The 22,328-nt window shown below is 35.8% G+C and overlaps 1 protein-coding gene and 1 long non-coding RNA gene across 2 annotated transcripts in view; both read left to right on the forward strand.

Annotated features, from left to right (window-relative positions):
• Positions 1-22,328, forward strand: part of Nmdar2 (glutamate ionotropic receptor NMDA type subunit 2) — a 415,630-nt gene that overhangs the window by 60,173 nt on the left and 333,129 nt on the right. The gene's annotated exons all lie outside the window — the stretch shown is intronic.
• On the forward strand, positions 18,974-19,842 carry LOC149422641 (uncharacterized). The gene is made up of 3 exons (XR_016302434.1): positions 18,974-19,021; positions 19,109-19,180; positions 19,265-19,842. It is a non-coding gene; the product is annotated as an uncharacterized LOC149422641 (long non-coding RNA).

A 22,328-nucleotide genomic window follows, 5' to 3' on the forward strand; every position in this document is an offset into this window, starting at 1 on the left:
TTTCAAAAATATTACTTTCACAAAAACGTTCAGGGAAAACCAACACGCCATGCTGCGTGTTGGGGAATTACCATTTAATTAACGTTTGGTGACGTAATAAATAATGTAGGTATAGTTTATATGCTGCACGTTCAAGAGCGGAAGATATATCGCACTTGTGAAAAACCACCCTTCGGAATAAAAACGTTGTTAAAATAGCTTTAGCCATGTTTGATGACCAGATATTCTTCATCTTCTTCTTCCCCGTCTCCTTCCTCTCCCCATTACCTTCAGCCTTACAACGTACCTTAAATATCAATGATTCTTAAATATAAATGATTGTCTCACCGGATCTAGATGGTTGGAAGCAGCTGCAACACTGGTGTCTATTTTAGTCACAATTTCAAATTTAAGTATTTTTAAAGTTATTCTACGCAAAAATTGCAAAAGAAACAGGTTTTTGGCACAGCAAAAGTTTTGTTATTAAGGATGATTGATCTGTGCATTTACAATAATTTTAGATATTTAGATAGAAATATACAATTTTTCACAAATAGAATAAAAATATAAAAAATATTGTTCGTTGATTCGCCCTAAGAAGCCTGTGTTATTTGGTCTACATTCTATGGTATTCCATGTTAATCATATCGAATCCGTTGTAAAGGGCGCAATTTCCCTGTGAGAGGTCCATTGCAAAAAGGGTGCCTTAGTACATATCGGCGTTAGCTCAGGTGGTAGAGGTTGAGATCATGATCATCAGGCGTCAGGTCAGCTACGGCTTTTACACGGGTAACTGATTGCCAAACAAACCACTTCGAATTCGTCAAAGGAAACGCATTAATGGGGTATGATAGTATATTCACAAAGCACAATTACAAACAGATACACAAATGAGATGGGTCATTTACATCCTAAATATTCCTAGCGTTTCGTTAGGAACAATCTCTCTTGATAATTTAGGTTCTGGCTGGCAAGCGTGTGTGTAGGCATAATTCAAGTCACAAAAGGCACATAAAAGGTAAAGATAGTTAATCCGCTTACATGAATTTGTAGTAGGTTTCGCGTACATGTTGAACCACAAAAGGAGGGTTATCTTCCGTACTGTACGCGCTATTACGCGTACATTTCTCCATGGTGAGTAGGCACAGCAATTAGGTACAGGCTTCGAAAATACTTGTACAAAGCGGCCGTTAATTTAGGCGCGCAATCATGGCGTCCTGGTTGATAGCAAAACAGACATGTTGACAGGGCCAAGGCTAGATTGTGAGTGTGGGCGGTTGGTGATTTGAATGGCCGGCGTGTCGAGCGTAGAGCAGTTTTACCAACTTGGCCGTGCACAAGGCAGGCGCGCGCGCACAGCGACAATGGTAACAACTCACCGCTGACTAATTTGAATTCGCGGGAGTTTTGAACGTGTCCGATTCGTTACGTGACACATCCCCGCCCGCCCGAGAAAAAGCAACGTGGCAATGAAGCAATAGGCTTAAGAATCCTCTTTTACTTAAAACATGCCACTGGCTTCTCAGAGAGATGGCTTGCGAGAGAGAGAGAGAGAGAGAGATTGTTGGGTGTGCTAGCTAATTGATGACAAACATAAAACACATAGTGACATGACAAGACAAGACAAAATACAGTAACATATGACATGACAAGACAAGACAAAACATAGTAACATATGACATGACAAGACAAGACAGAACATAGTAACGTATGACATGACAAGACAAGACAAAACACAGTGACATATGACATGACATGACAAGACAAGACAAAACACAGTGACATTTTGAAAGAGAGAAAAAAAATGACTCTAAGTTTATCATTGGTCCGGGAAGCTAAGATTTGCGAAGCGTAGTTTGTTTGCGTAGTGGGTCGGAGTTTGCGTAGCACTTGTTATTTTCAAAACACATGACCCTTTGAGATTACACTCAAATGAACACTAGGGTCTTGGAAAAGAACACGGTGTGGAGCTTTGTTGTTGCGGAGGGGTTCTACTATCACAGAGGTCAAAATAGGTGCTTCAGGTTTGTAGAGATGCCAGAGTGGATCCATGCTGGTAGTAAGCAAGGTTGTACTGGTTATTAAAGCGTGCAGGGCTGCAAGTAACATGGGTTGGTGCCAAATGGAGGTTGGTGGTGAGTATGCACAAACGGCATTTGGTGAGTCTGCATGAACGGCGACTGGTTGGTCTGCGTGTTTTAGTATTTGCAAGACAGTGCTTGTGTCAGTGCTTGATGGAGCAAAAGACAACTGTTGATTTGGCAGGAACGGACAACTAACCTGGAGCTGACATGCTCGGAGGTTGTTGTTTGGAAAGTGTCATTATATTGTGAGACAACTTTTTCGCAACTGCACAAACGGATCACACTTGATTGAGTTGAGTGTGGTCGGGTGCTTTTTATATAACGAGGCTGAAGAGAGGGGACCTCCGTGACGGTAGTGAAGGCGGCAATGAAGAGGGCTCAGCTGGTGATGAGAGAGGCTGCTGGGCTTCTTTTTAGTCCAGGGGTGAATTATTATTAGAACAAAATTCTTGAAGTTTACCAGCCTGGTAGACCAATGATGCAAAAATGGTTGGAGAGAAACAAATGTGCCTTGGGTAGAAGAAAGAGATTTGCTTGCCAGAAACCAGAGAAAGAGAAAGATAGAGATGTTCCTAACTAGTTGATATTTTACAAATGTGAAAAAAAATATGTTTTCGTATCAAGAGGTGACTCTGTATAGTCCATTCAGTGCAATAGTACTGAATACAAATCCACTGATACAAGAACATGTTTGTGCAGTGAGACAAAAAAATAACTTCTTTGAAAGCAATTGACCTTTCATGGTCAATGTCATCGCTAAAGCGGTAACAACGTAAGGCTTTCAAGGAAGAAAACATAGTGAATATATTTCATTGAAGGGTGAAGGGATGATGGAAGAAGGGGTGAGAAAAAAAGATTCGTGGATGAGGTTTGTCCTATTTGACAGGCGATAACCCAATGCTTATCGTACTATTTCCAAATCCGTGAATAATTTTTAACAATATGTACATGGTGAAAGTGATGACGAAAGAAGATGTTTGAGTACAGAAATCTGCTGAAAACTGGCTAGAGTCCGGATTCGATCTTCAGGAGAGAGCGAAATATATTTGACAGCAGGTTTCCCGACTCATTACATTTACAAGAAGGTGTGATGAAACATAACATACAACATCATACAATTCTAGTCTTTCATGTGTGTTGGATGAAAGACTAGGGGTCGATTTAATCTTCTACAAATTTGTGAGAAAATGACAGACCCTTGTTCAAATTTCACAAACCTGGGAGTTTTCTTATTCGTTTCCCAGCCGACGAGTTAGGTGTTTTTGTGTCATGTCCCGATTGACCTCCTACGACACGATACCTCATAATCAAAAGTGAAGCCGATGATTAGTCCATGGTCAATGGATAGTAGATAGTTCTTGGGTTTAGTTAGAAGAAGTCTACAGGCATCAGTTCAACCAAAATTTGCTGAATGCACAGCTTCAATGTTATTATTATTTTTTTTTTTTAAAATTCTTCCAAGAGGGAAATTTCCTGCTGTTTGGCAAGTTAAACAAAAGTGTCAAATGTTTTTAAAATGACAAGACATATCCGGGTAAAATGATCTACGTCAGGTAGTTCAAGTATAAACAGGTGGCAATCTTAATTAAGAAAGGCCAATTGATATTATATCGTTCACACGAATCACGGTAAGTATTATGACGTCTTCACGTATCATGTAAGAATTTGAACGATTTTGAAAAAAAGGTCGAGCCTAGTATTGCAAGGGTGTAAGACAGTAGGTATTTATATCAAAACATTGAGACAAATTACCTATTCGCTGCATTGGCGAAAAAATTAAGTGATTATGACGAGCTTCTCGTATAGCGTTGGATTTTATAACGTTCGCACGTATCATGGTGGATTTTATAACGATCTCTCGTATCATGGTGGATTTTATAACGATCTCTCGTATCATGGTGGATTTTATAACGATCTCTCGTATCATAGTGGAAGACAAATTTACGTTTAAGTTGATAAAGAAGTTTCCATTTCAATACAGACGGCATATGAACAAAATACACAATAAACATACTCGGTGATGTCGATAGTTATTGGTACCAGCATAATACAAAAGTAACATGACAAGCAGATACAATTGTACAAGACATGTGATGTGATGGTAGTAATTACTTACACAGCGCACAAATATAGCGAAAGAGACCTATTGGTTTTACTTACTCTTTGCTTACAATATACTGTGATGACACAACCAAAAGTTGAGTTTACACGGTAAGTGATGACATAATACAAGACATATGTCAACAAGAATTTTTTATACAAGACAAAAAAAAATATATATATATATATATATAGAAAAGGAGGCCTATTTGGCTTTACATATTCTTTGCTTATAATATAAAAGTTTGTAGTGGTTTATTTAAGACCTGATTGGGTTTTACCTACTTAAAATGACCAAACAAAATGAGCAAGGAAACACGCTTGGTGTTACCAATTGCCACAAACACGAATGTTGTGAACTTTACATGTTATACATTTTTATATACAAAAAGGAGGGCACCTTGAGACACAGGATAACTTAATATGAGTGACCTGGCTTGGTGTATTTTAACAAGGCAAATTAATGTCATTCAAGACAAAATAAAGTGCGACAAAATAACAGATTTGGGTCAGGAAGTTGAGATCCTATGATTTTACATACTCAATGTGACCGAAAGGTGTTATGCATGGTACAATGTTATTGATCAGGAAGACAAATTGCAATTTGTTTTTCTTTACAACAACTATTTTCAGAAATGACGTGTCAATATCAAATTCTGAAAAAAGACAAGAGCAAATGGGATAGTTGAGCGCCATTCAATTTTGGGAAAACTGAAAAAACTTTAACATGGTAATTGTAACTTATTTGTTACACCTGTGTAACTTGAATCAAATGACGATACCGAACTGGAATTACACACGCATTTTGATTACAAATTACAGGGGTAGAACATTCACCTCAATTGGGTGTATGTTGCAAAAGGGTCATTGTTTTATACGATGGAACCCATTAGAACAAATATGAAGGACAATAGGAAGAACAATAGGAAGAACAAGAGCAAAAAAAAATAAAATGATATGTCAAGAAAACTTGGTGTGTTGGGAACAGGGAATGGAGAACATTTTCGAGTATCGCGCGTACCCAAAAATACAAACCGACATTGAGGAGGTGTCTCTTTTCTGAAATGATCAGTTTCAAAAAAGGTGTGTACATGAGAAAAAGTGAAACGTGAGAAAAAGAATAGTAACAAAAGTTTATATACAAAGAAATAGTGTACCGAGGTCAAGGTTACAATTGACACTTATTGTACCTTGTCGTATAAGATTTACTTACAACAAACCATAATGGATGATTAACTTATGAAAATCAAGAACATTATGGTTAAAAAGGCTAATGATTTCAACAAAAAAACGAATAACACTATGGTAGACGGCTTGTGAGATCAATAGTAGAAGTCATAGATAGTTGTTTGAGCAAAGTTTGTAGTGTATGGCAGTGGTTGTTTCTGCCAATGAGGTACAAACGTAGGGACAGGAGTGATGGTTTCTATTGTTTCTATATTTCCAGCCTTGACAATGTCCTTTATGTGGTAGTTGCCTATGTGTTTACCAGAAATGTCGGACAGGGTGTACACCAAATCTGAGATTTTTCTCAGTACTTTAGCCTTGATAAAGCGGGGTGCCAATTTGGCAGAGAAGTACATGGCACCTTGTGACAATGTGTTATTTCTTCTCCAGACAATATCCTCTTTATTAAAAGTGACATGTTTCCTGCGTAAGTTGTATCTGTCCGCACTTTTTTGGTGGGCCAGTAATAAAGCGTCTGTTACTTCGCTGTAGATAGCAGAGAGTTCTTCTAAACGGTGAGCATATGTTTCTACAGGGTCTTCAGATGAGGGGACCGATGATGGGAAATCAATATTCCGATGTAGAGAGCCGTGAACAATTTGTTCCATGCCGTGTTTGAGGAAGAATGGGGTGTAACCGGTTGTAAGATTTACCGTGTTGTTTATAGCTGCTTGATTTTTTTCCAAGTTTTTACACCAAGTGCGTTGGTCTTTATCAACTAAGATAGCCAGGGCAGTATTGATGTTTTGGTTATAACGCTCTACATTGTTGTTCTGTGGTGTGTAGAGAGTATTATAAAAAATGTCCTTTATGCCGTATTTGGACAGGAACTCCTTAAATTCAGTTGCGATGAAGTGTTTTCCGTTATCCACAATAATTGTACGGGGGGTTCCGTAAGGTATAAATATGTGTTTTTCCAAAAGGCTTACGACTGCAGATGCGGTGGCTCTTTTTAAAGGGAAAATCCAACAATATTTGGTGAAAATGTCCACTACACTGAGTATATGCATGTGTCCAGCATAACTTCTGGGGAAAGGTCCAATAAGATCCATTGACAGTGATTGCAGTGGTCTATCGGCGCGTTTGGGTTTACCCATAAGACCAGCAGGGGGTGCAGTGCTGTGTTTATAAGCTTTGCAAGTGTCGCATTTAGAAATATAATTTCGCACTTGTTTGAAAAGACCGGGCCAATAATATTTCAAGGATATTTTTTTATATGTCTTGAAGGTTCCGGGGTGTATGGATTCCGGGGCACTGTGGTTGTTGAATATTATTTGTTCTCTTTCTTCAGGAGGAACAACCAGTTTCCAGGCATGGTCTTCGAGAATAGACAAAGGAGGTTTGCAATTACGGTACAATTGTCCTTTTTTTATGATAAAATTGGGAAACTGTTGAGGAGAGTTAATGCAACCGTTGAATATCTTTAGATACCAGGTGTCCTTAGTGGAAGAGATGGGAGCAGTTGGTTCGGTGTTTAGGAGAGCAAGCTCGATTCTTGAGAGTGCATCAGGTACAATGTTGTCGGCGCCTTTGCGGTGTATGACATCGAAAGTGTATTGAGACAAGCGTGATGACCAACGAGCGAGTCTACCGGATGGATTGTTCAAGGAGATTAGCCATTTTAGGCTGCTGTGGTCAGTAATTACAGTGAATTTGCTACCGTCTATGTATCCTCGAAAGTGGTGAATAGAATCCATTACTGCCAGTAACTCTTTTTCCGTTATTCCGTAGTTCTTTTCGTGTTTGTTTAAACTTCGGGAAAAGTAAGCTACAGGGTGTTCTCCATCGGGAAATTCCTAAGTTAGTACTCCGCCGATTCCAACATTAGAAGCGTCAGTATGGAGCGTGAAAGGAAGTGTGAAATCAGGGCAGTTCAGCACAGGTGCTGTTTGTAGAGCAGATTTCAAAGTGATGAAGGCTTTTTCGGTTTCAGGAGACCATAAGAAATTACTGATGCCTTTGCGTGTACCAGTGATTTTGTTGAGGGGTGCTGCAATGTTGGAGAAGTCTTTGATGAACCTTCTATAATAACCAGCCAGTCCTAGAAAACCTTTGACTTCTTTTGCGTTTTTGGGTCTGGGGAAATTTGCCATGGCTTCGACTTTAGCTGGGTCCGTTCTCAGACCTTTTTCGTCGATAATAAAGCCTAAATAACGCAAGCGGGACTTGCAGAATTCTGATTTCTTCAAGTTGATGGTAAGACCGGCGAGCTTGAGTTGTTGGAAGACTTTTTCCAGCATTTCAATGTGTTTTTCGAAAGTGTCAGTTATGATGATGAGATCGTCTAGGTAACAGAATAAGTTATTATCCGATTCTGGGCCGAATAACTTGTCCATTAACCTTTGTAGTTCGGCAGGGCTGTTTTTGAGGCCGAATGGTAACCTTTTGAAGTGGAACATACCTCTACCTGGTATGACAAACGCAGTTTTTTCACAAGATGCAGCATCTAATGGTATTTGCCAAAAAGCTTTGCTTAGATCAATTGAGGATATAAACTTGGCGTTTCGTAGTTTGTCGAGGATGGCGTGAACAAATGGAAGTGGATAGGCGTCAGCCTCAGTGCAAGCATTAAGCCTTCTACTGTCGATGCAGAATCGTGCAGAGCCGTCCTTTTTTGATACAAGTAGAGTTGGGTTGGTCCAGGCGCTTCTACTAGGAACTACAACGCCTAAACTCAACATTTCGTCTAACTCTTTTTCCAATTGTTTAAGTTTCTGGGGAGCTAGGTTATAGTACCTTTGTTTGATGGGTGGTCCGTTGGTTTTGATGTGGTGTTCGACTAGGTTAGTTAGTCCTAAACCGCATTTTTCGAAGGATATTGATTCAAATTTGTTGATCATCCTTTTTAATTGTTGTGACTGAGCAGAACTTAGATTTTCGTAAGGTATTACTGTACGAATTTCACTGACTTGTGTGGAGTGAGAGGTGTTGTTGCAAGTGTTAAATACCTGGGGGGCGACATTAAAGGCCTTCCAGAAGTCTACACCGAGGATAAAGTTCTGGGTTATTGAAGGAATCACTAAGAAGTTGATCGTGATTGTTTTGTTTCCGCAACTAACAGGTAGTGCTAGAGAACCTGTGACAGTTTGTGCTGTGTTGTCTGCGGTTGTGACGTGTGTAGAATGCATCTTGATTCTAAATCCGCAATTGACGAAAGGTATGTGTGCATTATTGCCGAGGCAACTAATAGATGCGCCACTATCCATAAGTCCCGAAAAGGTGACATTATTGACAGAGAATTGAGCATAGGGTCTTCCGTCTTGAGCTTCTTTGCAACTAACAGTTGAAAGATGTAAGGCCTGGTTGAAGTATTTTACGTGTCTCAACCACTCTATCCATTCCTTAGGCCTTGGAGTGAAATGGATTCCCGAGAGGTTGGGTATTAGTTTTTTTGCTTCTTGTTTACCCAATTTGGAGGGGGTTTCGAAAAGTCCGGTGGAGGTTTGACAACTTTATTGGGAGCGTGTAATCTCTCGTAATTGTGTCTTGATTTTTTGAAAATTTCTCGTAGATTGTCACGAGGTGGAGAGCGGTTTTGGGAAGAATGCCTCTTAGGTGCTCTGGTGTCTCGGGGTTTTTGGAGGTTAGCTTGCTTAAAACAAGTAGTTTGAGAATGACCGGTTTTCTTGCAGAATGAGCAGGTTTTTTTTTCATTATATTCTGGTTTGATACCAGAGGATCTGCTTGGTTTGGTGATTTCGTTTTCATCGTTAGAGTCTTTTCTTCTGTTTTGGTATGTTTCCAATAGAAGGCAAACGTCGTTAAGTTGGTTTATGCTGAGGATTTTTTGTGAAGTAATGATGTTCTCATATTTATGGAGGAGACCATCAATTATAATCGGCAGCAGTTCGTTGTCCGAAACAGGTGAAGAGAGCCTGGCGTTTATGAATTCAGCTCTTTGTATGTAGTTGGCAGCTGATTCATTTGAAAGTTGCTTGATTGCAAACAGCGATAGTTTTATTTTGTGTTGGGCTTCCTTTTTTTCAAAACTGCTGATGAGGGCTGATTTTAGTTTGGGCCAAGAATCTGCCCTTTTTCTGTGATTTATGCCACGAGAGCAATTCGGGTGCAATGAGATCAATAAAGTTGCGATGTAGGATCTCTATGGGAATTCCTCTGACTTGGGCAGTTTCTTCTATTCTGTCAATAAAATTTTCCACATCGGTGCGACCGTTGAATTTAATTTTCCAGGATGATAGGTCGTTACTTTTATTTTGTGGAATGACCGGTGCTGGTATGTTTTTTGACTCAGGTGGTACTGGTGTACTTATTTTTGCTTCCTCTGGTTCGGGGTAATTAAAACGTAAATTCCTGATGTATTTCTTGTTGAAGTACAAGGCGTAATTTATAAGCGACTTCCTTGATTTGTCAGTTGGCGACAAGTCCCTTTTACGAAGAGCTTGTAGTAATATTTCTCTTTTTGATTGGAAAATGTTGGTGATTACACCAAATGTAATTTCTGTAGGTACAGTGGGTGAGTCCATTTTGAAGGTTTGCTTGATGTTTGAAAAAGGAAGATGATTGTGTTCCGGAATTTTTGAAGTGTTTTGAAATTTTGAAAATTTGGCCAGGACTTTGCTTTGTAAAACTGTGTTTTTTAGTTTCACTAGTCACTTTCACTTGTTGAGAAGAAAAATTGGCCAGAACTTTGCTTTGTAAAACTGTGTTTTTTAGTTTCACTAGTCACTTTCACTTGTTGAGAAGAAAAATTGGCCAGGACTTTGCTTTGTAAAACTGTGTTTTTTAGTTTCACTAGTCACTTTCACTTGTTGAGAAAAAATTGACCACAGATTTACTGATTTGAAATTGAGGATGTTGAAGAAAAGGAATGAATTTAATTTCACTTTTCACGTCACTTGTTGTAAGGTTAAAACTTGTCGAAGGCACTTGGAAGGTTAACACTCGTCGAAGGCACTTGGAAGGTTAACACTCGTATTTGCACACTAGAGGAAAAAACAGTTGTACCTATAATTTATTAGGAATAAATGTATAATTAGTGTTGAGACAATCCCGTGTTTTTATTTACACTAGTTGAAGGAAGGTGATTTGTTGGTAATGTTCGCTATGTGAAAGGAGACATTACGGTTTTGAAATGGGCGTTGAAAAAAAATAAACACACACGAATTCGTGATGTTTATTGCTTGTTGAGAAACAAAAACAACTCTGTTGTGTTTGTTTGTAGTTGTCGTGAGTGTTCACGATACGCGGCAAGGTGTGAGCACGCGTGGCCACCATTTTGTGAACCCAGTTTTTTGCGAGCGCGCCAAAAAAAACGGTTTGTGGACATTTGCTAAGGAAATCACATGTTGTTACAAGAATAATGTACATGAGTAGAATTTCAATTGACGAACACGAGGTAGTCTATTGTTGGCTTATGAAGGGATGACAAAAAAAAATTTGCCCTATGTTAGGCGACAGTGTAAGGGGCGCAATTTCCCTGTGAGAGGTCCATTGCAAAAAGGGTGCCTTAGTACATATCGGCGTTAGCTCAGGTGGTAGAGGTTGAGATCATGATCATCAGGCGTCAGGTCAGCTACGGCTTTTACACGGGTAACTGATTGCCAAACAAACCACTTCGAGTTCGTCAAAGGAAACGCATTAATGGGGTATGATAGTATATTCACAAAGCACAATTACAAACAGATACACAAATGAGATGGGTCATTTACATCCTAAATATTCCTAGCGTTTCGTTAGGAACAATCTCTCTTGATAATTTAGGTTCTGGCTGGCAAGCGTGTGTGTAGGCATAATTCAAGTCACAAAAGGCACATAAAAGGTAAAGATAGTTAATCCGCTTACATGAATTTGTAGTAGGTTTCGCGTACATGTTGAACCACAAAAGGAGGGTTATCTTCCGTACTGTACGCGCTATTACGCGTACATTTCTCCATGGTGAGTAGGCACAGCAATTAGGTACAGGCTTCGAAAATACTTGTACAAAGCGGCCGTTAATTTAGGCGCGCAATCATGGCGTCCTGGTTGATAGCAAAACAGACATGTTGACAGGGCCAAGGCTAGATTGTGAGTGTGGGCGGTTGGTGATTTGAATGGCCGGCGTGTCGAGCGTAGAGCAGTTTTACCAACTTGGCCGTGCACAAGGCAGGCGCGCGCGCACAGCGACAATGGTAACAACTCACCGCTGACTAATTTGAATTCGCGGGAGTTTTGAACGTGTCCGATTCGTTACGTGACACCGTACAGGTTCGTTTCTTAAGTGGAATTCCTTGAAGGTTGGCGCTAGAAAGATGTGATTACTTGAATCATAAACGTGAAGCAAAATTTAATATTTCTCCTTTAGAAAAACGTAGGAAAGAGTTTAATCTCGTCTGAATTTTCAAAAATAAACAGGATGATTGACTCACCTACTTTGTTCCAATTGCTTTGTTGCAAATATCCCTTCAATATCCCTTCCCGTAGACTCATTAACAATGATTTGATTTTCCTTAATCAACACTTCACAAATTATGGATACCATTCACCAATGCCTAGAATGGCAAGTCTTGTCAACTCAAGTCAGGTGACCAGACCAGATCTGAATGACAACGAAGATACTTATTTTTCTCTTTCCCTTTCCTCTTCCTTTAGCCTTAAACATTCCTTAAATGAGAATGCCTTAATTCTACTGGCTACATCGAGTCTGAACCAAACGTACGGTACCACTTTTTTGGTTCAAATTGTTCTACATTTTCAAATTAAAAAAAATATGTATTTCTATAATTAATAATAATTATTATTATTTTTTATTCCAGGTTGTGGGGAGGTGAGTGCAATCTCACACATCCCGTAGAGAGCATAAGTACATATAATATTTACATCATAGGTATTTTATAAATAATTAATTCGGTATTTTCACCAAGTGTGAATACTGTTAGGAATGTGTGGAAAATTTAAAGTTTATTTTTGTGTTTACGATTATCTTACTAAAATATGTAATTTAAATATTTTCATTCATAGTAATTGATTTCAAAAACAATCCAAAACCGCACATTTCGAAACTGTTCCAACTGGCTACAATGTCAATATGTCATAGAAAACGCCAATGGCTGGTAAGACTGCTGTCGGCAACATCGCCCGGCATGACTTCAACGCCGCCGAATTCACGAATGAAAACGAATATGTCGTTTTGGCCGCCAATCGAAAATGGCACATTTTTAATCGTTATTGAAAATCTTATTCATAACATATGAATAAGATTTTCAATAACGACATAAAACGACATAAAAATACCTCCATCATTGTATTTTTTTTGTAAATTAAAAAAAACACAGTCAAAATACCCTATTGAATTGTACTGAAATCATACTTTGTGTTTTGCCTTTTCACAAAAATGTTTTAAATTGAATGGGAAAAGGAAGCACGCCATTAAGGCGAGGCTATCAGTGGAATCACAATTTTTGATTAATCTTTACGACGAATCCGCTTACATTATGAACACAAAAAATATGTTTTGGATAAATTGAAGGTTTTCCGATCGTTTCGTTTATGCAGAATTTATTTTTTGTTAAAAACTTTATAGAAATATAAAAAAAACAACTCTTAGCATAAACTACTTAATAATGTTTATTTTTTGGAATAACATTATTGAGTAAAACCTCAAATTGTAATATTTAATTATTGAAGACAATATAAGCGATTTCTAAACGAAAATCTGAAACAGAAAAATCAGAAAAGGATACGATCAATATGTCCTAGATGTGACCATATTCTTTTCTGATTTTTCTGTTTCAGATTTTCGTTTAGAAATCGCTAATATTATCTTCAATAATTAATAATGCTTTATTTTTAGATCGCAAATTGTAAAAAGCATACAAGAAACAACTTTTAAAACTAGTGTTTTGTTGATTATACTATGTTTTGTGACCTTGATTTACTTTTTCTTTTTATAAAATTCTTCCAAAATTCTAAAAAAGCTTTTTGCGCTTAAAGCGACCATTTCTGGACTCCGTTGTCCAAGAAATTTTATGCCTTTTCCCTATATTTGTGATGATATAAGACTTAGAATTACATACCAAGAATATACATATTTTGGCTTGTCCTCTTAAGGAAATACAATAAATAAGTTAGTTATTATTGATTATTAATATTTCAAATTTACCATTTGTTGGTCTTATTATAACTGTACTCGGATAAACATAAATATCACAAAAAAAAATTTTTCCGAGGAAAATAAAACTTTGAGAAACTCTTAACTAAAATATCAAAATATTTACTGTTTTTCTTGCATTAATCCACGTCATGATTCAGTTAAGCTACTAAGAAAAGTTGGAAACAACAACATTTATTTTAACGAGCTAATAAACTTCGAGATGTTTGGCTAAGCAAGAACACCATCGTCTCAAATTCTCTGAAAATCACGTCAGCCTCTTTAATAATTACTTTGAATCAACATCAATACAAAACAATTTCAAGTCGACGAGCTTCAAAGCGCTTAACACTTCATCACGATTTTTTTTGAGGAAAATGGTGGGTGGAAAGGAAATCTAAAATGTGACAAAACTTACAATAGTTATTATTATTTTTTTGGTAAACTAATGTTTTAAGACAAGGTTTTTTATGCATAGCACATATAAAATAAAGTTGGTTGTTTTCAGTTGAAAAAATGTAACAAGCAGTAATAGTTGAATGAAACGCTAGTATATATTGAATCATTTCGCGGGTAAGAGATAAACCGCCATAGCTCAGTGGTCAGAGCTGTCGACCGGAAATCGAAGGGACACGGGTTCGAGTCCCGTTGGCGTCATGTATCTTTTATCAGGAGATTTTTCAATGTGGATGAGTATTTCAGGCGAATAATTATTGCTTGTAAAATAATTGTTACAATAGTTGTTTATTGTGAATGTAGTGTAGAAATATACTGGTAGTATCTTTCATTACGAAGTGATTTTTTAAGACCGTTGGTCAAACCCGAGCTAAATGTGCATGTGGCTCTGTTCTTCTGTGCTTATTCTATTCAGACCAGTGGCAGTTTTCTCTCTAGTGCGTTTGTGCAGTGAATCCCCATTGAAAAGATAGACAAACTTGCAAATTAATAAATTTAGTACATTGTAAACAGCGCACTGTTAAAATTCCGAGTTTTTTTTTTACAGGTGTTTTTCGATATCTGTCTCACAAGGATATACCTGTGTCGAGACAGACGTATTGGATACACACATGAGTATTTACATATTATTTTATACATGTATAACTTTAACCAAAAAATAAATTATAAAGATGTATACATTTTGAACCGCAAAAATATAAAAGAAACTGTAGGTTATCCTACCGAGATAACAATATTATTTTTTTTATATTAACTCCACACAGGAGGCCCTGAAGAAGATAATTTCCCTCAGGGCCTATGTCATCTTTGGGGATGCTATGTGGAGGGTCTTTTTGTGGGGAGGAAGGAGTGAACATGGGTCTTGAAGAGTCCCATATTGTAGGAGGGAGGAAACACAGAGGCCAGCAGTTCGTTCCACAGCCGAGCTGTTGAACTTAATAACGAATCGTAGAAGCGACCCGTTCTCATGTGACAAATCTCAACCGTGTACAAATGTTGGGCGCACGTTTGGCGTGTATCCCGACTACGCATCGGTGCCGAAGGGATCAATGACGCTAGTTCCTCAGAGCATCTTCCATTGTAATACCGATAGAACAAGGACAGAATACCTACCTGACGCCTGTGCTCTAAAGATTGCAGTCCGTTTGTTAAGATTTGGGAATCTATCAAACGGACCGCCCGTTTTTGCACAGAGTCAAGGGTTTTTTTCAGGTATTTAGGGGCTCCGGACCAGAGATGGCTGCCAAATTCGACAGTAGGGCGCACTTGCGATTTGTACAGGGTCAGCAGTTGTGTACTATTAAAGTATCTGCGGGCCCTGTACAGTACGCCCAGCTTCTGAGAGGCCAACTTTACTCTGGCTTCGATGGAGCCCCCGTACCTGATCTGGTCACTTATAGTTATATATATACATGTATTATAAATGTATATGGAAAATTTAAGATAAAATAGATAATGAAATAAAAAAATACAGTGTGTGACAAGCCTACGCACGACGGAAGTGAAACTTTTAGAATTCTTTTCTCTCTCTTTTCATTTCGTTCTCTCTTTTTTTCTGTCTATTGACATATTTATAAGTAGCATGTGATAAAAAAAAATTAAAAGTTATAAAAATATGGGATTAGAACCAGGGTTCTGCATAACGAGTGTCGAACGCTCTGCCTCTAGACCGCGAGGAGAGGTATCTCGCGCAACGAGAACCGCGTATACAAAGTATACTTCTTAATTGACTTGACAAATTTTTGTTTTCAAACACGGCAAATGAATAATATCACATAACGTCTCGTAAACGCTTTATATAGGGTATATATATACAAATGGTTAAATTTTTGGATGAAAATAAAATATTATCAACTACGCAATACGGTTTTAGGGAAAACCTGGGTACTGGTGATGCTATAGCTAAAGTAACAAATACAATTATAAAAAAACTGGATGAAGGTAAAAAATGCTTGGCAGTTTTTATTGACCTTCAAAAAGCTTTTGATACAATTGACCATGAAATACTATTTTTTAAATTAAAAAAAATGGAATAACACAAACAACTCTAAATCTTATTAAAAGTTACTTAACTGGAAGAGAGCAGTATGTACAAATTGGTAATAAAAGTAGCAAAACTCTATCAATCAAGTACGGTGTCCCTCAAGGAAGCGTATTGGGTCCAATACTATTTCTCATTTATATTAATGACCTTATGAGTCTTCCCATTGAAGGAGACATAATGAGCTTTGCAGATAGCACTGTCATTATATTCTATGAACAAAATTGGACAAGCACACATAAAAAAGCCGAGCAAGGTCTGACTGTACTCCAAAACTGGTTAAAAGCAAACTTCCTTACATTAAATGTGAGTAAAACTAACTATCTAACTTTCTCTAAAACCAAAAGAGGTCAACCAACGAATGAGTATATACTCAAATAACATGAATGTCTAAACAAATATCCGCAATGTTCTTGCCCGCATATAGTCCAAACTAAAACAATTAAATATCTTGGGATCGTAATTGACGATAAACTTCATTGGGATGCACACATCGAAGGAACCTCAAAAAAGCTAACAAAACTCATCTATTTCTTCAAAAAATTACGAAATATCTTGTCAACTACAGATCTTAAGGGCCGGAATTCCGATATTCTACCGATTTATATCATATTTCCCTTGAACACTTTAAGTTTCTAAGTTCTTAAAAAAATATATGCTATTTTTCAAGATATTATCTGAATATGTGTAGGGCCGAAACGTTAATTACATAAAATTCCCTCGATAGAAAAAAATTGCAAAGTATGCTCCAAAAATTATTATGTACACATTTGTTTCTGTTATATTACAAGTTACAGGTATGAAAAAATTCAAATTGCTTCTTTAAATGCTACTTAAGAAATTTTTAAAGAATTTTTTGCTGTATTGTTAATAAGTCATGTTTAATTAAATATTTTCACAACTGTCGCTTACGCTTATTGCTTTTAAATCACATTTATTATAGCGCGCTCGCTCCGACATGAAGATTAACCTATCTTTCATTGCAAAATTTCATTCGCCAACTCGAGGGCTTTGGGGGCAGACGTGTCGTTCAACGTTTTATGATATACAGACTTGCGATTACGTGCAAATATTTGAACCTATAAAGATAATTTAAAGCGTATATCAGTTCATAAATATTGTTTTTTCAAAGATGGGAAATAAGCGAAAGACATCTCGTATTCCAAAGAAAACAATATATCTCCAAAGGGTTCAACGCATGATAGGTGAGAAGAAAAAAGTACAATATTTGATTTACAAGCTTATATTTATTATAAACGTTAATTTATTATAAACATTTGTAATTCATATTTTTATTTATGTATTGTGTAGTAAAAAGTTATAAAAATTATTATTTTATTTTTTTCAGAATACGATAAACGATAATTTATTATAAAAATTAATTATTATTTTTATTTATGTATTGTTTAGTAAAAAGTTATAAAATTTATTATTTTATTTTTTTCAGAATACGTACTTTGGGAAATAAAACTAATTCCAAAACATTAGAAATTACGGGGCAAGTTCTTATTAATTTAGTTTGCTTGTTGAGGATACTATATGATCGTGATTTATTTGTGAATTAACTTTCTACGTACACAAATACACACGTCACTTTACATCTGCTCCTTAGAGTAATATTACTCTAAGATCTGCTCTAATGATTCACAATGCAACGATGTCCGAAATATAATATAATATGTAATAATAATATATGGGCCATCTGTTTCAAATAACAATACTCGAACGTGGAATCCAGAAAAATAATGAAGTGCGAGCGAAAAAAGCTATTGAAAGTTCTGAAACTGTGGGGAATATAATTTTATAAAATAAAATACTTTTTTGTTTTAAAACCACGATATTTATTAATTTAAGAACCGACCGGTTTCGCTTTACTTAAGCATCATCAGGGTACAAATTAATACTAAACAATAAGTACATAATGTAGAAATAAACGTAGTATAACAAAATATAGAGGGAGACAACATGATACAAATATAAGCAACACAAAGACGGTCATAAAATACATTAACATAAGTGCACAAGTAATGGAAAAACCGCTAGATAATTATGTAGACTAATGGGTTATACGAATAAATCGGGAGAAACAAAACATCAACTGGCAAGGTGGTAAGGAGGTAAGGAGAACTGGGAATTTTTTATGGGTTTATTCGAAACAGACTTAATATTGGACTACTTGATATGTCTAATTGATTATTAAGTATCTGACTTTTGGTTTTTACAGCTTTTTTAATTTCTAGTGCCTCTAAATTGTTTAGTCTGTTACCATGCCCGTTTTTATGTAAGATGTTAGCACCGGTGCTATGACAGAATGTATGATCTTTATCGATCAAATGATTTGCGAATTCGGAAAAACCGTTATTATTGAGGTTTTATTGATGTTTTGTTTCTCCCGATTTATTCGTATAACCCATTAGTCTAAATAATTATCTAGCGGTTTTTCCATTACTTGTGCACTTATGTTAATGTATTTTATGACGGTCTTTGTGTTGCTTATATTTGTATCATGTTGTCTCCCTCTATAATATATTTGTATCATGTTGTCTCCCTCTATATTTTGTTATATATATGCACACATTATGTACTTCTTAGTATTAATTTGTACCCTGATGATGCTTAAGTAAAGCGAAACCGGTCGGTTCTTAAATTAATAAATATCGTGGTTTTAAAACAAAAAAGTATTTTATTTTATTAAATATGTCAAACCACAAAGTGATTGCTTTCTACAATAATACAAGAATATAATTTAGTTCAGTGATGTTATTTTTTATGTCGGAAGGAGGCCCTGAAGAAAATAATTTCTCTCAGAACCTGTGTCATCTTTGAGAATGCTGTATAGAGGGTCTTTTTTGAGGAGGAGGGAGTGAACCTGTCCTGAATGTCAACTGTACAATTTCTACCCAGAATTAACTTTATTGTACGTTTTTTGATTAACCGTACCTTGGTGTTCTATTTTCAATAAACTTTTTAATTATGTTTCAGATGTGAAATCTATATTCCGCTACAGAATGTTTTGCCCAAGTCTTGTAAAGATGCAAAGGCACGGAGGTAATAATAAAATCATTTGAGCCCTTTACTGTTATTTAAAAGGTCACTTGAAGTGCAGTTATAATCAATGATTTTATTTTTTTCTAGCTTCCACGAATAATCTGAAAAGGCATTATCTAAGGATTATACTCTTAAGGAGAATATAGAAAATGTAGAAAGGTGAAACGGACTTAAGATTTTCGATGAAATTATTGTGTTGTGAAATATTTATTTTGTTATTTATTACTTTATTTTTTTTTACAGTTTTACCGTACGCGGTCTTGTTGTAGAGTGGTATATCTAACTGTCATGGAAAGTTTTTTTCTGAGCTTTAAGAGAAAGGTTTCTTAAAGATACTGGAGTTATTCTAGGGCTATGTTAGATTTTTAACATCGATCACCGTAATGCTTGCCTTCCTGAATAAATCTAATTTTATTTAATCATTTACGGCCAAGATATTTTTGACAATGGTGTGTTTTTATCTTTCTGTATTCCAATCATTTAGCTTTGCTTCTAGGGTTGTGCCCCAGTATTGCTTTTTGGAGACTGTAAACGGATCTCTCGGCATTTAATGAAACTGCAGCAGAACAAAGGCTGTTGCTATATTGACGTTCATGGTATGTTTTGCTCAGATTGACGATAAGGTTTCCAGATCCGCATTTCGCTCGAAGCATGTTTAGGGTAATAAGTTTATAGTTTAGGGTTCTTTCACCGTATTTATGGGAACATTTCGGAACCACCAATCCTTCATTTTGAGTGAATCTTGTGTTTGTGATTAAATTATATTTGACAATTTAAACAAATAATATTTAGAGAAGTTAAAAATAAAATTGAAAGTTCACTGAAAGCTTAAACTATTAAAAGTAGTAATTTCATAAAAATGTAAATAAATAGAGCCCCTTTCATATTTTAGAATGTAATTTTATGATGCTTACATGTTTTATAACTCTTTATAATTATTGAATTGTTTAAATGAATAAATAAATAATTACCTAAAATTCTTCTGATTTGTAAGTCCTCAGGAAGCACTAAGGATCCTTCTATCTATCTTTATAATATAATAAATTTGATGCGCATAAAAATGTAAACGTGTATATAATTTATATAAATGTACAAAAGTAGATATTACACGTGTATAAATATTATATAGCGCATATTATACAAGATGTCGGGGGTAAAGTGCACAAACTTCGGGAGGTGATTCTAATTGATAGTACAAGTAAAAAAGATAAAAAAACTTTTTTTGGAATTCCAACGTTTTAAGATAGTTTTCGAGTAAAAAAGTATAATTTTTTGTATAGAAAAAAAAAACAATTTCTTCTACGGAAAATAAATTTTTGTGGAAAAAATTTGGAAATTCGAATAATTTCCATTTCTTTTTTACTTCTTCTAGCATTTAGAATAACCTCCTGAAGTTTGAGCACTTTACCCCCGGACACCCTATAAAGATAACCATATAAGAAAAACCTTATTGATGTAAAAATATATTTATTGATTTTATAAAAGTTATAAATTACTTTTATAAATGTGATAATAGTATTTTAGTAAAGTCAAGTAATTTGTATACCTATACAAATAACTTTCGTAAATGTTTTTTGTAAAATTAAAAAAAAAAAATTAATTAATTAAATCCGTAATAAAACCCATATTTTGAGAACCATCTTCATTTCGACTTCGTTCTAATTTGCTCGGTGCTAACTAAAAATGGGTCTGTTTTTCTAAAATTGCAATAGATGTCGGTAATTTAATTTTGTTATTTAAATTATTAAATATTCCCCAAAATTATTCCTAATACGAATTCAGACACCTCTGTCGGATTCTTTTAACACTAAATATTGTTTATTTTGTGGGTGTTGCCCAAATCTAAATTCTTTACGCGGAAAGCTGGCCCTTAAGAGAGTATATTATGCTCTACGCCACACTCTACTGGAATATGGAATAATAGGATGGGGCTCAGCATCATCAAACCATATTAAACTACTAAAGAAAACTCAAAATTGGATCATAAAGACCATATTAAAGCTCCCCGTAAGGACGCCACTTACTGATATTTTAATCTGTTTGATGTTCCAAGTTTACAAAAAATCTATGTTAAAAATATTCTAGTTCATCACTTAAAAAATAAACCAGAGGCAAACCCCTCTCACGATCATAAAACCAGAGCCAAGCAAACAGACATGCTAAATATTCCTAAATGTAATTTTACCTTTGGACAAAGAAACTCTGAATTTTTAGCAATTAAATTATATAATAAACTTCCTCTCAACATCAAACAAAGGAAAACGAAAAATAACTACATTAAGGACATCAAATCTTGGCTTAAGGAAATATCGGAAGAAGAACTAGCTAATATATTTAAAACATCATCTTAGTTGCTGAAAACGTATACTAACATATATAGTCCCCCTCAGCACAGGATCTCCTAGTGAGGAGGACTTCAATGATCTGTTTTAATTTTATATATATATTTTATTTCATGTGCCATACAAAAATGTACCTAATTATTTAAAAAAGTAACTAAATAAAAAAAGGGTCGAATCGAAGATATATCGGCAGCGTGAAGTCATATCTGTCGTTTTTCAAAATATTTCCGTATATTTGTCCGTTTTGGAAAAGATCTATCGTGTTTTAACAGTCTCATACCCGTATGGAGTCTGAATTTGAAAAACATTTCTAAATTTTGAAAAACTCACTTACGGCTGTGTTTTTTACTAAAAAAACTTGTCACGCACGTCTTCGGGGGTAATTAGTCGCGTTATCGGCCTTGATTAGTAATTTTAATGATTCAAAATAAAAATAATTAATCAAAATACCGAGCGACTCTACCGGCTCGATTTGTAAGCTACATTTCGACCAAAATATCATATAGTCAAAATATCTAAAAGTCGCAGCACGAGAGCATTTTATCACTTTTCCTCGTATTAAAAAAATCACAAAAAGAAAAAAAAAATAGTTAAAGCGGGGATCGAACCTCGGTTCTTCACGACGGTAGTCGGGCGTTCTGCCTCTAGACCGCGAAGCTGAGTTTGGAGAGTGACCTAAACTAGGTATATAATATTAGCTAGGCTCCTTAAGCGAAATGATCACGGTTTTTCGTGACGGTCATGAGTCGGTTTTTTACTCCGGTCCTCGAAAATGCATAACGCGCGTAAAGAAGTTTCACTTCAATAAATGGAAGTTGATATAAGCAGTATAACCTAAGATAACATATATAACAATATTTCATTACATTAAATGACAGAGGTCAATTAGTATCTAGTTAGAGTATATACTTATAAAGGGGTTTTTATAAAAAAATTGATCATAGATCTGTCTTGGCTGATAATCC

The sequence above is a fragment of the Hesperophylax consimilis genome, chromosome 7 (genome assembly GCF_061612785.1).
Source record: "Hesperophylax consimilis isolate HC1 chromosome 7, BYU_Hcon_1.0, whole genome shotgun sequence".
Taxonomy (NCBI): Eukaryota; Metazoa; Arthropoda; class Insecta; order Trichoptera; family Limnephilidae; genus Hesperophylax; species Hesperophylax consimilis.